Here is a 16,900-nt window from a genome sequence, read left to right as displayed (position 1 = left end):
ATCTTGGCCAGAAATGGAAACAGTTCCTATGACTTGAAATGCTATCTGCCTGTGAGCTATTGACTCCCAGGATCACACTTCCAGCCCTGCCTCTTCCCCACACTCCAGCTGTTTCTCTGACACCTTCATTCAAATGCCTAATAGTTACTCAGACACGCAACACCTACAAGAGTCCCTGATTTATGGCCCAAAGTGCACACCAGTTCCCCCTCCCTTGTCCATTTCTCCTTTCCTAAGTCTGCAGAAGACACATGTTCTCACTGTGTCCTTCTCTCACTAGTCCTTCCCACCCCTCCCCAGCCACACCCCACTCATGCACACATGTGTACACATGTACACACTCACACCCAAGTGATCGCCCACTTCCGCCTTTTGCTCACCAAAATTCATACTGCATCTGTCCTCTTCTGCCTCCCAGGCCTTCAAGCAGATCCACATCACCCGCATCTCTTGCCTCCATGTCCTCCGCATCCATGTCCTCTGTTCAGTCCATGCGCCTTCTACACTACGTTCAACATAACATGAAATAATGTTTTCAAAATCTCCACATAAGATTTTGTCCCATGTGGCCCTTGTTCTCAGCTTCCCCCCTTCCCCCTACACACAGTCTGCATGGGCTTCCATTCTGTTCTGTGAACAGGCCAAGCCTGCTCATTCCCCAGGACTTTCACACATGCTGTTCCCTCCATCTGGGATTCATTCCCCAGGTGGTCAGAGACCTGGCTGCTAATCTTCCAGTCTGTTGAACTCTCCTCCTCAGGGAGGCCTTTGTTGTCCACTCCATTTGACAGAGGCCCTGCCCTTGTCCACCCCACATCACAACCCCTGTTTGTTTCTTTGACAGCACTTATCAGAGTTTACTGTCGTTCTGCTTGTATTGGTTCACAGTGTCCCATTTGTCTTTCTCCTTCAACTAGCAGCAGCTGGAGGACAGAAACACTGCTGGCCTTGATCATCACTCTCATTCCAGTCCCTAGGACAGTGTCTGGCTCTATGCACATAATGACCAAAAACATCAACCAGTCCATCAAAAACCCGGTGAACTGATGAATGAACAAGTGTGACTTCATCTCAGAGGTAGTGAGCAGCCCTTTAAGGATTTTAAGAAAGGAAGTCATATAATCAGATTCCTATTTTGGAGCCATTGATCCTTCTAGGATGTGCACAATGACGAGGGGGGCAAGCCTGGCAGCAGCTGGCCTAGAATGAAGAGGAGGAAAGGAGGCACCTAGTGCAAAACATTTAAGGAGGCACTCCCTCTCATGACCTCACAAGTGTGGAGTCAACACCTGAGGGTGGGTGTTGCCTTAAATGTTATGTCCTAGTTACTTCCATCCCTGGAAGTGCTGGTGCCAGCCCTGGGCAGCAGGGGTACTCTTTGGGAGGTTACTGAAACTCTTCAGTCAAGAGTTGACAGCCCCATAGTAATGGCCAGAGTGGGCCAATATGAGAGAAACCCAGGAGACCTAGAAACCATGGAGCCCACCCTCCAGCTCATGTTGCACACCTCTCAACCAATATGCCTAAAAACCCACTGGCTTTCCTTCCTGTTTGCTTAACCTGATTATTTATATTTTTTTCAATCCTCCAGAGCTAATTATCTTAGCCACCGATCACCCTATGAGCCAGGAGAAGCATTCTTGGCGAAAAGAGCTCCCAGAGATGTTAGGAAAGGTTTGAGGTTTACAGACTCAGAATTCAAGGGCATTATAGCAGAAGAGAAACAGGAAGCCATTAATTATTCAGCAATTCTTGAACCATGCACCCGCAGAATGCTGGTGTCTGGGAATGGGCAAGGGCTTCCAGTGAAAACAATCCAAAACTCATAAAGCCTTTCTATTTTTCAGGTAATGTGACTTGGTGAAAGGGCATAAGTAAATAGAAAATCACTCAAGTTTTACTAAAAAACATTTTCTCAACTGTTTAGTATATTTGCCTTTATCTTTTTATTTTCCCACTGATGATATTTATTTTGAAATTTCAAATAAACCTTACAGACCATGAGAAATTTTTACGTTCAGGGCACCTGGATGGTTCTATTGGTAGAGCACAGAGTTCTTGATCTCAGGATTGTGAGTTCAAACTCCACATTGGGCATGGAGCCTACATTTTAAAAAAAAGATAATAAATAATAATAATAAAATAAAATAAATTTTTATGTTCATTAATCTAGACCTGGATTTGAAAAGATAGTGAATTATTGCCAGCGTGATGTTAATAAGCATCAATATAGAAAAACATAAAAAGCACTAAGAGAGGGAAACCAACAAAATGTAGACAGTGGGGGGGCGCCTGGGTGGCTCAGTGGGTTAAGCCGCTGCCTTCGGCTCGGGTCATGATCTCAGGGTCCTGGGATCGAGTCCCGCATCGGGCTCTCTGCTCAGCAGGGAGCCTGCTTCCTCCTCTCTTTCTCTCTGCCTGCCTCTCTGCCTACTTGTAATCTCTCTGTCAAATAAATAAATAAAATCTTTAAAAAAAAAATGTAGACAGTGGGATTTATAAAGTCATCCCAAAAACCAAGTCTTTGTCTTCCTCACCCTTACCTCATCTTGTAAGTAAGAAGTGTTCAGCTGAGGGGAGAGTGTTTGGATCAGTCCCTGGCCTGGTCCCTGGTGTTCTGAGCCAGAAGATGAAGCTCCTGGCCATAGCTAGCTCTCGTTTCCCTGAGGTGAACACACAGCTGCTCAAACAGGTATGACCTGAGTGCATCTGCATTGTAAAACACAACAGCTTTGCTGCTTCTTGAAACTATAGCCCAGTGCTCCAAAGGAGTGGGTTTGCAGGCTGCTCCTTTGCAAAGGAATCCAGGTGAATTTCAAAGGAGTCCAAAGGAATTTCAGGTCTCAGCAGCTGTTTTTCTAACTTACTTGCCTCTACCTTTATCTCATTTTAGATGGTATGACACCTAGCAGAGCATAACAAACAGCTATATTTTTTAAGATTTTTTTTATTTATTTGAGAGAAAGAAAGCACGAGTGAGAAAAGCAGAGGAAGAGGGAGAAGCAGACTCCCTGCTGAGTAGGGAGCCTGACACAAGGCTCAATCCCAGGACCCTAGCATCATAATCTGAGCTGAAGGTGGGTACTTAACTGGCTGAGCTACCCAGGTGCCCCACAAACAGTTATTGTTCATGTGACTCATCAGCATTTCCTGGCAACTACAAATACCATGACTTCTGTGAGCTCCATCTCCTGAATGTGCCTGAGAAATGTGACTCTACCTCTCTTGTTTTCCAATATAGTAAACTGAGATGTCCAGGTTTACCACATAAATTGACAGCAGTATCCAAATTTGAAGACTTCCACTGACTGGTGCTATTCGTGTTATAATCTGCTCTTTTCCCTATTAGTGCTTTCCCAACAGGTTTGCTTCCCATATTAGTCAGGATGGGCTCTGTTATACTGCAGTAACAACCACCTACAAATTGCAGGGTTTAAACATGCAAGTGCATACATAGTTTACCCATATGAGCATTTCTAGTGCAGGTAGATGTGCAGGAGGTAGGGCAGGGCTCTGTGTGATCTTAATCACTCAGCACTCCAGGTGGGTGGACATTTCAGCTAGACACATGCTTCCAAAAGTGGGAAGGGAATATGGAAAATCATGCATGGATTTTTTAGTTTCTGCCCAGAAGGGACACATGCCACTTTTTTTCAAGTTTCTTTAGCCAAAACCAGTCACATGGCTGTAGCTGATTTCAAAAAAGATCAGAGGAGGAAAAATTTACCATGTAGAGAAGAATTTAGGGAATGTCCCTAAGGACTACCACACTTCTTCATACAGTTCGCATGAAGAAAAGGAAGAGGAGGAGGAGGAAGAAGAGGCAAAGAAAGGGAAGGAGAAGGAAGAGCAGGAAAAGGAGAAAAACCACAAGAAGAAGAAAGGTTAAAAACTGTTTGCACTAAGAAACAAGAAAGAAGGTTTAAGGATGCCTGGGTGCCTCAGATGGTAAGTGCCCGACTCTTGATTTCGGCTCAGGTCATGATATCAGTGTCCTGGGATCAAGCTCTCTGTCTGGCTCCGTGCTCAGCAGGAAGTCTACTGGAGATTCTCCCTCTCTCTCTCCCTCTGAGTCCCTCCGACCCTACTCGCACATGCACACTCTCATTTTGTCAAAATAAATAAATAAATCTTTAAAAAAGAAGGAGAGTTAAAGCTTGACTTTTCTTACCAAGCTGTGTGATCTTGGGTAATTTACTTTATCCCATGAAGTCTCAGTTCCCTCACCTATAAAATAAGACTAATAGTACCTGACTTGTATGGTGGAAGAAGAGATTCAATTAAATAATCTCTACAAAATGTTTCTCCCAAGCCTGGCACAAAGTAGAATTCTCAGCACATAGGTGCTGTCTGTCTCCTGTGTTAGACAGCTTTCAGAGCACCGTTGAGTCTGTCAGCACATGAGACCCACCCCCCGACAAGCCCGTAAGGTCAATAGGGGGATCATTATTATCCACATTTGCAGATGTGGAGACAGAGGCTCTTGGAAATAGAGCAGCCTGAATTTTCACACATGGTGAGGCTGGGAGGAGCACTGGGCCTGGGGCTTCAGGCTCCAACTTCATGCTCTTGTCTGCACATACTCCCTCCCCTTCTTCTCTCTTTTCTGAGGTATTATTTTTAAAACCTTACTTGTAATGGGCAACTATTTAGGTATGTATCAAAGAGAATGGCTGAAAAATAGGAATGTAAACTGATGAATTTGGCCCAGGACAGAAGACATAACACCTGTGTTATCCAAAGTCGGTAGAAAGCCTATGAACATGTTTTGGGAACATTTTTCATGCATGTCAATGAAAAAAATTCACTGTGGCTGCAAACAGAAGACAGACCAGCCCAAGGACGTTGAGGGTCCCCAAATGAGATCATACCCTCCAGGGAAGGAGGCCCAGGAGACAGGGAATCCTGCACTTGTGGTTTCCATCCAGGGCTGCATGCATTGTTGCACTGGGTAAACATTAAACCCTCAGTTGTGCAAAAGGATGAGCCATGCCAAAAGGCAGCTGGAAACACAGTCAATGCAAATAATACTTTTATGCCTCTGTCTCAGTCTGGGGAGAGGGGGTGTTCCTAGTCCTGAAAGTCGAAGAGCGAGTTCTGTCTTCTACCAAAGTGATCGCTTAAAGAAAGAACGTGGATTTTCCAGATAGACAAACATAAGGTTTGTTGCCACCTCCCACCACCCTTAGCTGACTGCTTGAGGAGAGAGTCTCTAGGTCAAGACCAAGTAGGAACTGCTGCTCTTACTCTGCAGTCAGGGGTCTAAGGGATGCAGAGAGAAATGCAGGAGTTGGGTGTTGTACCAGCAACCTGCATGTCTCCAAGGAGGACAGCCTTGTCCCAGGGCTTTGGAGCATTCCAGAAACCCATCTGTAAAGACACTGCTTCCAGTACTCTGCCCTGATAACCCTCATCCACCCTCTTTTCCTTCTGCCTTGCTAAGACCTCAAAACTGAGGCTTGGCTCTGATTTTTTTTTTTGTGCATAATAGAATCGAGAAAAATGCATGCCCCTCAACTTCAGGAACTATGGGAAAGACTAGGCAGCCAAGTGGGGCTGAACCTCAAAGGAAGGACCTTGGACTTTGTGTCCCAGAGGCCATGCATAGGGGTGTAGACATGCCTGGTGTGCAAGCTTTGGAAGACAGCAAGACTTAGGTGGGAAATCTTCAAGGTGGAAGATTCATGTCGTTCACTCTCAGATCTTTATTAAAGTTACTAAACTCACAAGATTTATCTGTATGAGTAGATTTGGGGGTGTAAATAAAATGGCAAAGGGGCCAAGTTCCATTTCCCAACTGGCCCAAAGCCAATCCAAGATGGTACACAAAGTTGCAAGAGCAGAAACAGGAGGCTATGAGGAAGAAAATGAAGAATCTGCAGAAATTGCAAGGACTCTGGGTTCTCAGCACCAAAACTCTGGGTGTTCCAGATAACTCTTCTGAAAGCCCTGAGGGATAGCCAAATTACCCTTGTGTGTTTCTATTCAATTAGCCTTCTCAATTGAAGTAGAAGCTTTTTGAGGGTATAAATCAAGTCTTGGTTGTCACTATACCATCACCATCCAATATATTTGCATAGCATTGGAGCTTAACAGCTGCTGATGCATTAAGCTGTTTTCACATTCTCCTACATACCACCAGCACAGCTCCCTGAAGCCTTGATAATGGGTCCAGGCATGTGGAATAGCCCCTCATGCCATTATCCATGCCTGGACAGTACAGATGTCAATCCCTGCTCCGCCATTTGCAAGCTATGCCATCAGGACAAGACCCTCAGCTGCTCTGGGCATCAGATCTCACACATGAAAAATGGGCATAAAAAATCAAGTCGAGGGACCATATTACTAGCTAGTTGATTGAGTGAAGGAATGGTAAAATCAAGACTATAGAAGAGATTCATAATTTATAAATTATTATACAAATGATCTTTAAATCTTTATTACTTACACTTGCTTAACACAACGGGGCAAGAAACGAGTTTCGCCATAGTTTGTGCACTCTGTGAAAACGTTCTGAGCAGGAACTATCCCTGATGCACTGCCAACACTGGTCTTCAGAGGGACCTGCCGCCAACATTCCCTGCTGGCCACCCTTCTAGCCTCTGCCTCTCCTGCCTCAGCTGCAGTCTCTGTCTCCATCTCTCTGCCTCTCTGCATCTCTGTATCATCTCTCTGTCTCTGCAGGTCTTTGTTTGCCTCTAGCTTCTGAGTCAAGTGCTCCCAGCTGCAGTATCTGCATGTGTCTCTTCGCCCTTCTGTTCCTAGGCTTTCCCATCATCTCTGGTCTCTGCCTCTTTTAGTCCTTCTGTCTTTGCCTCCCTCTCTCTGTGGTCTTGTAGTTTCTCCTCTGTCTTTCTCTGTCTCTCTTTCACTGTCTTTCTCTCTCATCCCCCACCTCATTCTGCTTCTCTCTTTGTTTCACTCCTTCATCTGTTCCTCAGGCTCCTTGCCTTGTCCCTGTATCTCCCATGCCTGAGACTCTGTCTCTGCCCATCTCTCTCTGTCTGCCTGACCATCTCTATTGGGATCCATCTGTCCCCTCTTCCATGCTTTACTCATGGTGCTCATGGAGGCAGACTCCACTGCAGTGTGACCTTTCCATCAGCTTCTCCCTGAACTCCCCACACACACCATGACCATCTCTCATCACATCCTCAGGTTGGTGTAAATCTCCTGTGTTTTCTTTAAGCGGGAGCCAGGTCTTGCATTCAGCCAAGCAGCACAGCCCAGCCCAGCCCTGTAGCAGGAAAGGCACGTGCCTGAGGGAAGAACCATGGCTCCCCTTTCCCAGGGGGAACATCAGTTCGGGGGGGTCGAAAACAAGACCACCCTGAGGCCCCACAACATATGTGGTATGAGGCCCCACAACACATGTCATATTTACCTTTCATCAACCTCAAGGTTGGAGTTTTTTCCTGTATTTTTCTGATTATTCAAACCATATGTGCTCACAGTAAAAAATTTAGACAGTATGAGAAACAGTAAAGATGCAGAAAGAGAAGATCCTCATTATCCTAACACCAAGAAGCATCTACTGTTGCCATTTTGTCATACTTTCCTCCAAGACTTCACTCATACATTTTTTTAAACTTTTTATGTATGTATGTATATAGAGGAAGGGAGAGAAAGAATTTCAAGCAGACTCCTTGCTGAGAGTGAAGCCCAACTCAAGGCTCAGTCTCACTCACAACACGAGATCATGACCTGAGTCAAAATCAAGAGGTGGCTGCTTAACAACTGAGCCACCTAGGCACCCCTTCACCCACACATTTTTGTGTGTGTGTGTGAGTCTTTACATAGATAAGATCACACTAAATACAGAATTGTGCGAACTCCTTTGTTGTTTATTATTCTATCCTTATTTTTCTTTTGTCCTTGAAAGCTTTCTGCAAGCATGGGTTTTATCCTCCTGAGAGGAAAAAAAAAGAAAAAGACATCTTGTGGCACCTGGATGGTTCAGTTGGTTAGGCAACTGACTCTTGATTTCACTTCAGGTCATGATCTCAGGGTCCTAAGATCGAGCTGCATATCAGGCTCCAAACTAGGCATGAAACTTAACATTCTCTCTCCCCACTGTCCCTTCTACCCTGTCTATGCTTTCTCTCTCTCTCTTTCTCTTTCTCAAAATTAAATAAATAAATTTTGTTAAATAAAAAAGACATGTTCAGTGGCTCTCCATTTCTCACAGGAGAAATTTAAATATTTCAATATCGCTTTCCCACTGTAGCCCCATCTCTTCCCATCACAAACCACATATTCTGAATTGCAGCCATTTAGGGATCTCCAGTTTGTCTCGTGCATAAGTTCACTTCAGCCTCTGGTCTTTATGAACACTCTTCTTCATACCTAGACCACATGTTCCTGCTTGTCCAAAGTGTAGATATATCACCTTCCTCCTGCCTTGTTGCCTCCTCCACCCTGACATCCAACAAAGGTGCCCACAACATCTCATACTTTCTCTCATGGAAAACTCGTCCCTGTATACTCGATGAGTCAATTGATGTCACCCTCACCAAACTACCAGACCCTTAAAGGTGTCTGTGCTAAGTGGTGCCTAGGACATACCTGGCATAAGTAGATCTTTAATGATTGTTGAGTATTCTGATTTACACATTAGAAATTGACCAAACCATCTCATTAAAGTTGGACTTTCATGTTGCTTTCAGTTTTTTCAAGTGGCAGATAATGCTGTTAAATGGCTTATTCACATACTGTCTTTCCACGCATTTGCATGGGGGGAACATTCTCAGATTCTATAAAATATCACATAGGTTACATATCAACATTGTTTAACATTATGAAACACTCCTTGGCAACTTGGGTTCCCCATCCTTGGGATTTCTTCCCAAAACTCTCCTGATGGATTGAAGAGATTCAAGAAAACTAAGTCAGTGGAATTGAAGATTAGAGAAGCCTTCTCAAATTTAAAACAGGTGTGGTGCATAAACAATGAATTCTGGAACACTAAAAAGGAATTTAAAAAATAAATAAAATTTTTTAAAAAATGTGTAACCCCAAAATTTATAAGCTGAGGTTTATAGTTCATATGCCTCCATATGAAAAAAATGAAGACCCGAGTTATGATAGTTACTCAAATTCACACAGCTCCTCTTCTGCTGACCCTACCTTTACACTGCTGCTCCCCACCTCAGGCATCTGTGGGACATTCAGTCAAGTGCACAAACATGATGAGTTTGGCAAACAGTGGTGGTCCAGAGAAAACACTAAGCTACATTCAGTAAAAACCAAGATAACTTCCCTGCATCCTAACTACCCTGAAATCTTAAATTAAATCCTAGATGTTGGGACCCTTAACTCAGCAAGTGCTTACTATACATCTACCAGGTGTCAGATGCTGTGCTATTTTGCTGGGAATGAAAAATTTGTAATAAGAAACAATGAATGCCTGCCTTTAGGAGTTCCCCATCCATGGGGAAGGCTGGCGGTGTCATAAAAACCATGATTGTGCAGCACCTGGGTGGCTCAGTCAGTTGAGCATCTGACTCTTGGTTTTGGCTCAGACCATGGTCTCAAGGTTGTGAGATCGAGCCCCACATCAGGCTCCACACTCAGCAGGGACTCTACGTTAGATTCTTCTCTCTCCTTCTTCTTCTGCCCAACTACCTGGTTACATGCTCAAACAAATTCTCCCTCTCTCTCTCTTTCTCTCTATTCTCTAAAATAAATAAATAAACCTTTAAACAAACAAACAAAAAAACCCTACTATGATGGCAATAAGAGTTATTCTAAGATCACAGGGCAGGACACCTAACTCAGGGAGGACGTGGGATAAGGGAGAAGCCAGGGGAAGGTGCCTGTGGATGTGTGATCAGGCTTAACACTATAGCATGACAGATAGGGATCTCTCTGGAATTTGCTCGCATTGGCTAGGCCAGGTAACATGCTAGGTGTTTGATATGCCACAGTGAACTACAGTCTTCACAACCACTCTGAAGGGGCAATCACTGCCCTTGTTTTACAGAGGAGAAAGCTCAGACTAAGAGAATTATCCAGAGATAGCTCTGAGACTGAGTAGGCACTGAGATTCAAATTCAGATGTGTCTGATCTAAGGCCCATACTACTTCCAAAAATGCCACAGTGACCCTATCCCCTCCCAGTGAGGTTGGACAAACCACAAAACATATTTTTTAACACTATGGATTCTACATGTAACATTCATGTAACATTCTAGAAGACGAAACTGCCACCGGGCACAGAGTGCCCCCAGGGGAGACACTAACTCTGTCTGAAAGTAAAGGGGAGGTGTCAAGGGGGCCTCAGAAAAGAGAGGTGACCTTTGTCTTGAGATATAGAAAATCTCTCTGCAGGGAAAGCAGAGCAGGACATTTACAGCCAAGGAAGAGCAAGTAAAAAGGACCAAAGACTGATTTAAGGACTGAAAAGGAACTCAGGGTGACTAGACTACAGGATGTGCAGAAAGCAGGAGAGGCACTAGCAGGTTTAGAGAAGGTCATTTGACCCTATTTCAGGGTCTATAACAAACCAACACAAAACAATGGTTTTAAGCAATATTGTCCCCAGTCCCATGAGACACAAGTTACTGGTGGTTATATTGCTCTGCCTTGGGCTACTTGGGCCCCTGAAGGGGCTCCAGCCATCTGGAGGATCCTGTAAAAGCTCAGCTAGGGTTAAGGGTCCCAGGTATTCTCCCAGGAGGCATCTCCACACGGTTGCTTGGCCTGCTTCACAGCACGATATCTGCATTCCAAAAAGAAGTGCCCAAGAAGAAGGATATGGCGGCTGCCAGGCCAATCAATGGTCACACTTGGAACCAGCATGGCATCACTCTGCCATATATATTCTATGGGTCAAAGCAGTCACAGACCCAGCCTGGGGCTAAGTGGGAACAGGAGAGAAACCACACAAAGGTGCAAATGCCTGCAGGTGGACTTCACTGTAGGGAGATCACTAAAGTCAAAGTACTAGCAGTAGCATTGTCTGCCAGCCCAAGGATTCTGTGCTGAGGCAGGTTGTTCTCAACCACAAGGTTACAACACACTGGTTGTGTTATGAAAAATAAAGAATAAAGAATAAAATAAAATTTTATAAAGAATAATTTTATAAAGAATAAATTTTATAAAGAATAAAAGCTTTTTTTTTTAGTGTTAGAATACATTTATGGTGATCCTATAATGTTACAGTGTTAGTTATTGTCACTCACCTTCTGATGGGCTTTTTAGTAGTCACAGAAGTTTAGCTGTTAGCCCAGCATATCTGAGCAGCAGCCCACATCACTGTCATCCATCGGGTTACCACGCTCCCACAGACGACTGAACACCAACAGAGCAGGGACCAGTGAGGTGGACTTCTGTTCTAAAAAGGTCACTTGAGATCCGAAGGGGCACATGCACCCGAATGTTTATAGCAGCAATGTCCACAACAGCCAAACCATGGAAAGAACCTAGATGTCCATCAACAAATGACTGGATAAAGAAGATGGGAGATATATGTATATATATATAAATATATATATACATATACATACACACACACACACACACACACACACTGGAATACTATTCAGCCATCAAAAGAAATGAAATCTTGCCATTTGCAATGATGTGGATGGAACTAGAGGGTATTATGCAAAATAAGTCAATCAAAGAAAAACAATTATCATATGATCTCTCTGATATGAGAAATTTGAGAGGCAGGGCAGGGGTTCGTGGGGGGTAGGGAAGGAAAAAATTAAACAAAACGGGACCACAAAGGAGGGAGACAAACCATAAGAGACTCTTAATCTCACAAAATAAACTGAGGGTTGCTGGGGGGGGGGGGGGTAGGGATAGAGTGGCTGGGTTACGGACATTGGGGAGGGTATGTGCTATGGTGAGTGCTGTTAAATGTGTAAGCCTGATGATTCACAGACCTGTACCCCTGGGGCAAATATACATTATATGTTAATTTTTTAAAAAAGAAAAAGAAAAAAGAAAGATCACTTGGCTGCTATGTGACACATGAATCCTGGAGACACAGATATCTGTTTGAAGGATCCAAGAGGGAGGTCCTTACAAGGCACAGTGAGAAGCTGCAGGAGAAACCAACTCTGATCTTGGATTTTTGGCCTCCAGAACTATGAGAAAATTAAGTTCTGTTGTTTAAGCTACCTAATCTTTGATATTGATTTGATATGAATGTATATATATATATATATATATAATATTCACATTTGACATATTCAATGTATATAAAAATATGTTAACTGATAGGGTTGTGGAATCGAAATAATGATTATTTGGCTAACTCAGATTCCCATGAAGGTCTGCCCTCTGTAAGTTCCTTAAAATAAATCTCCATCACCAGAGTAGCCTGGATGGATGTTTGTCCCCTGAAATCTCTAAAACCTGGTTAAGACTTTCATCCATCCTAGGCCTTTATCCCAGAGAGCTATGGTGGCCATGTCTCGGACTTAAGTTCAATTCTTACATTCTCTAAAGGTGGCCCAACCTAGTAGTTTTTTGTAAGAACAGGGACATCTTATCCAATATGGAGACTAAGGTTCCCACCTCAACTGGTCTATTAGACAGGAAATGGCCAATGTGAGGGCATGACCCATCTGACTCCTCAATTCACAATGATGCAGATGATGTACTTTACAAGTTGTCCAGTGTTCTCTGTCCTTTTCTTTTTCTATAACACATGACTCATCGTGTTCTGTAAAACTTTAGAAAAGTCATGTAATATCAACCCTGTCTAGGGTGAAACTATCAATAAATTTCAGATAATGATTCTTCCTAATGAATTAGTGAAGATAAGGGGAAAATTTGAGCAGATATAATAAATTACTGCACTCATTTTAACAGGTAGTATGCACTAAGTCCATACTATCTTCCAGACACTGTGTTAAATGTTATACTTAGACATTATTTCAAATAATCTTTATTCCAACCCTATAAAGTAAGTGGTGCTATTATCTCCAATTTGCAGGTAAAGAAACTGAGGCCCAAGGTCATATGATTGCTATATGAAGACACAGAATTGTTACAAGTCTCTGAGTCGAAAGCTTGGGCTTTTAAATACTTTACTATATACTGGCCTTTTTAACTGCTTTTATAATACAATCATGAGAAGCATGTTGACTTCATACAAGACCTCAGGGTCAAGTTCAGTGATTTCTCAAAAATGCTCAAGTGTTGTTGAAAAACTAAAAGTCAGTCAAGATACTAAAATGTGGTTACACAGTTAACTAGATTTTTGGAATGGGAGCAAGAACACATATGTGTCCATGACGCTGAGTCTCACCCAGAACAAGGATCCGTAGAGGAAGGGACTCACAGTGAGGGCAGGACTGGAATCCTGTGAGACTGCAATCACTTACCACCTTCTCATTTATGTTGCTGCACAAAGACTTACAGGCAGACATTCAAGGAAGCCAGCAGGGTTAGGAAAGATTGTAGAAGAAAGACATAACATTGATCAAAGTTCATTCAGCCTGGAATGAGTTCTCCTGGACTCCAGTTCTGGTTCTACTACTTCCAACTTTACTCCACAGCCCAGTTTCCTGATCTGTGAAATGGAGAGATTATTAATAAGTACTTCCCATGGTTGTTGTAAGAATTGAATAGCACATGGAATGTACCTTCATCCTAAGTAGTCAGTAAATACAGGCTATCATCCCCATCGTGATCAGTTTCCTTTTCCCATAAAACTGGAAAGTTCTGGGGGCGCCTGGGTGGCTCAGTGGGTTAAAGCCTCTGCCTTCAGCTCAGGTCATGATCCCAGGGTCCTGGGATCGAGCCCCACATCGGGCTCTCTGCTGAGCAGAGAGCCTGCTTCCTCCTCTCTCTCTCTCTGCCTGCCTCTCTGCCTACTTGTGATCTCTGTCTGTCAATAAATAAATAAAATCTTCTGGAAAGTTCTGTCATTATTCTCAGTTTGCATCTGGACAGTCTTGTTGTGCAGAAGGCACCTGAGATTATTGTTCCAGAGGCATTGACTGGACACTGATGATCTCAGGGCTGTAGGGTCCAAGAAGGGCATAGGAAGGGATCAGATATCTCTTTCAATAGTTCTATCCTTTTTGGTTTATTAAAACAGCATGTATCACAGTTGTACATTTTATAATCTAACAAAGTCAAAATCAAGTTACCATGATCTTGAAGGTCAAAAGCTGAAATCATGATTTCCTTTTCTGCTGCATTTCGTATTCAATAGAGTCAGGATTTGGATCTGTAGGGACAGAAGTGGTGATAATCACAGGAAGCAGAGCTGACACCGCACAATGCTGTGCAAAATGTGTAACAGGAACAAGCTCACTCACAGTTAAGGGATCAATTGTACATATTTCAAGATATAGAACCTGTATGTAGATTTTGAGAAAAATAAAACTAAAATTGTAACAAGAAAGCATTCCGGCCTTTCCAGCACAGGGCTCTCCTCTGGCGCTGCTCTCTGCGATGGTAAGCTTCTCCTTCAAGCGTCCCCCTCGCCCTCCCCCTGCAAACAAGCTGGTGAAGGAGGGAGGGAGCACACAGCACGTGGGAGGTGGAGGACAGAGTTCACCCTGTGAAAAATCATTAATCATCTTGAGGTCACCAGCCCTGAACACGCTTCCTTCTCCATCCTGTCCTGTGGGCGATCTGTCTCCTAACAGGTTTTGTAATGCTGAGTTGTAAAGCGTTCCTGATGAATTATTGTTGGCATTCAGTCCAAAGACTTGAAGGCTTGAGTCCACCAGAAGAAAAAGCAGACCCTCTTTCCCGCGCCTGTTGTCCATGGGGCCAGCACAGGTCTTGCATTGTGCATGAGGGTGGATAGTCTGTGGGCCCCTCATCCCAGCAGCCCCCAATTCCAGGAAGGGCCTGAGCCAGACTGGGGTTTATCACTGTGCTTCGAAACAGGAGCATTTGAGGGCAAGTCCACCCTTGGCCACACCCCTGTCCCAGCACTCCTCTGGTAAGGGCAGGACTTCTGTTCCTAGTTGACAGATAAGGAATCTGAGGCCAGGGCTATGCTATGGCACATCCAATGTGGCCCAGACGCTTTGGGGAAGACCCAGGATTAAACTCAGGTCTCCAAAACTGCCACCTCTCCTATTTCCTCCACACTGCTTATTCTAGGCTGTATGGCCCTCCAGTGATAGGAAACCACACCGTAGGACTTCATCCCACACCTCCCATGACTCACCTAAAGCTTCTGGAACAACCCTCCTGCCTCCTCATTCCCATATTGTCATCTAGGGCCAGTGTAAGGCACCCACCTCAAAGAGGCTGTCATGACCCCCCTACTCCTCAATCTCCCCCATCTAAAACAGCCGCCATTGCCCTTGATCATAACACTTACTTTACTTCTTCATAGCACTTAACACCTTCTAACTTGTCTTATTTATTCATCATTTTCTTTGTTCTCTGTGTGTTTCTACTTTCTTTGCAGCTCCAGCTCACACAGAGTGCCTGGTAGTTCTCTGCTGTTATGTCTAGCACTGAGAACTGGCACTCGCACCTTGTGGGTACTCAACAAGCTTTCAGTCAATAAATTAACAAACACTGATCATTAATAATGTCTTCCCTTCAATGCCCGCCTTTCCAAATATAAATGTGTGTATAGAGATATATAGATGATAGGTAGGTAGATAGATAGATAGATAATAGATGATGGATGGATAGATAGATAATGAGCTTTCCAAAACATTTCCACAAGTAATACTTGTCTGCCACTTGTCCCATGTAAGATAAGAAGATGAGGCTTTGTTATAACAATTTCACAGACAGAGAAATTAAAGCCCACAGAGATTTAGTGTCGTTTTCTCCTGACCCTAAAATTAGACAAAAGTTCCTCTACACGCCACTAGCTATGTAACATTAGAAAAATCATTTTTCCCCCTTTGAGACTCAGTCCCCTCACAATGGGGGACTATAAACTCAAAGATCTCTAAGATTCTTTCTGGGAATAAAATTCTAGGATGGTATTTCCCCAACTGGGAAACTCAGTATCTGACGAGATGGTAACACTATGAGTCAAGACCTCAGAAAGAATAAGAAAAGAGACAAGAATGAAATGGGGTAGGTCCCTGTGGTGTTCCAGGTGTGTGGCGAGCACTTCCCATTTCCCATCAGCACATTTAATCTTCAGAATCCACAAACTGTACAGCTGGGAAATGAAGTAAAACAGGAAATTCAGAGATGATGCATATGGCAGAGGATGGTTGCTCAACACAGTAACCTCAAAGGATTCATTTAAAAACCTTAAGAAGGCTGTAGAAAGCTTAATTGTTGCTCTGTATTTGGTTTATCATCAACTATAGGGAGCCATTGTTCCACATTCACCTTCTAAATCTCAAGCAGGTATATCTACCAACTGAACCCAAATGGGGATCTATAACTCTAGCTACAAGGGAGTCTGGGAAATGTAGTTCTCTTGGCTTTACATCCTCTGCAGTATGAGAATGGCAAACCAGAAAGAGGGTGGTAATGATGCTGAGTGCCATCGGTCATATCCATCTTTCACTCTATGGCAAATTAGGTTATCAAAGACACTGGGGGTCTGAGATGTGAGTTGGAGAACTAGGGAATGGGGAGGGAGTTGGTGTTGGGATGGAAGTGGGGTGGGGGATGGAAATCAGGGTCCAGGACGAAGACACAAAGCTCCTTCCCAGGACTACAGCAAAAGCAAAAGAGAGTTGAAAATAAAGGGGAAAAATCACAGCTGCGGTGGATGAAAGGTTTGTTTTCTCAGATTAAAGCCAACTCAAAGAATTCTACTCCTGGTCTTATCCTCTCCATGAGATCTTAAGCATCTTATCTCCCTCTCTATAAAACACTCCTCATCCGTTTTCTTTTCCCTGCAGCTTGACTATCAAATGGTTCATACTACATGGACCTGATTTACTTTCACGGTTAAGCGATGCAAAAGTGAGAGAGACTGTGATCTCCTAAACAG

General features: G+C 43.6%; 1 long non-coding RNA gene across 1 annotated transcript in view; it reads right to left on the bottom strand.

The window, feature by feature from the left end:
- Nucleotides 1–16,900, bottom strand: part of LOC309863026 — a 98,040-nt gene that overhangs the window by 52,385 nt on the left and 28,755 nt on the right. The window contains exons 5-8 of the long non-coding RNA XR_014310856.1: nucleotides 14,112–14,191; nucleotides 13,341–13,528; nucleotides 11,184–11,445; nucleotides 381–505 (exon numbers count right to left, since the gene is read on the bottom strand). This is a non-coding gene — a long non-coding RNA (uncharacterized lncRNA). The remainder of the gene's footprint in view (nucleotides 1–380; nucleotides 506–11,183; nucleotides 11,446–13,340; nucleotides 13,529–14,111; nucleotides 14,192–16,900) is intronic.

This window comes from Mustela nivalis (assembly GCF_964662115.1).
Source record: "Mustela nivalis genome assembly, chromosome: 4".
Lineage (NCBI taxonomy): Eukaryota > Metazoa > Chordata > Mammalia > Carnivora > Mustelidae > Mustela > Mustela nivalis.
This window is presented reverse-complemented; position numbering and strand designations above follow the sequence as displayed.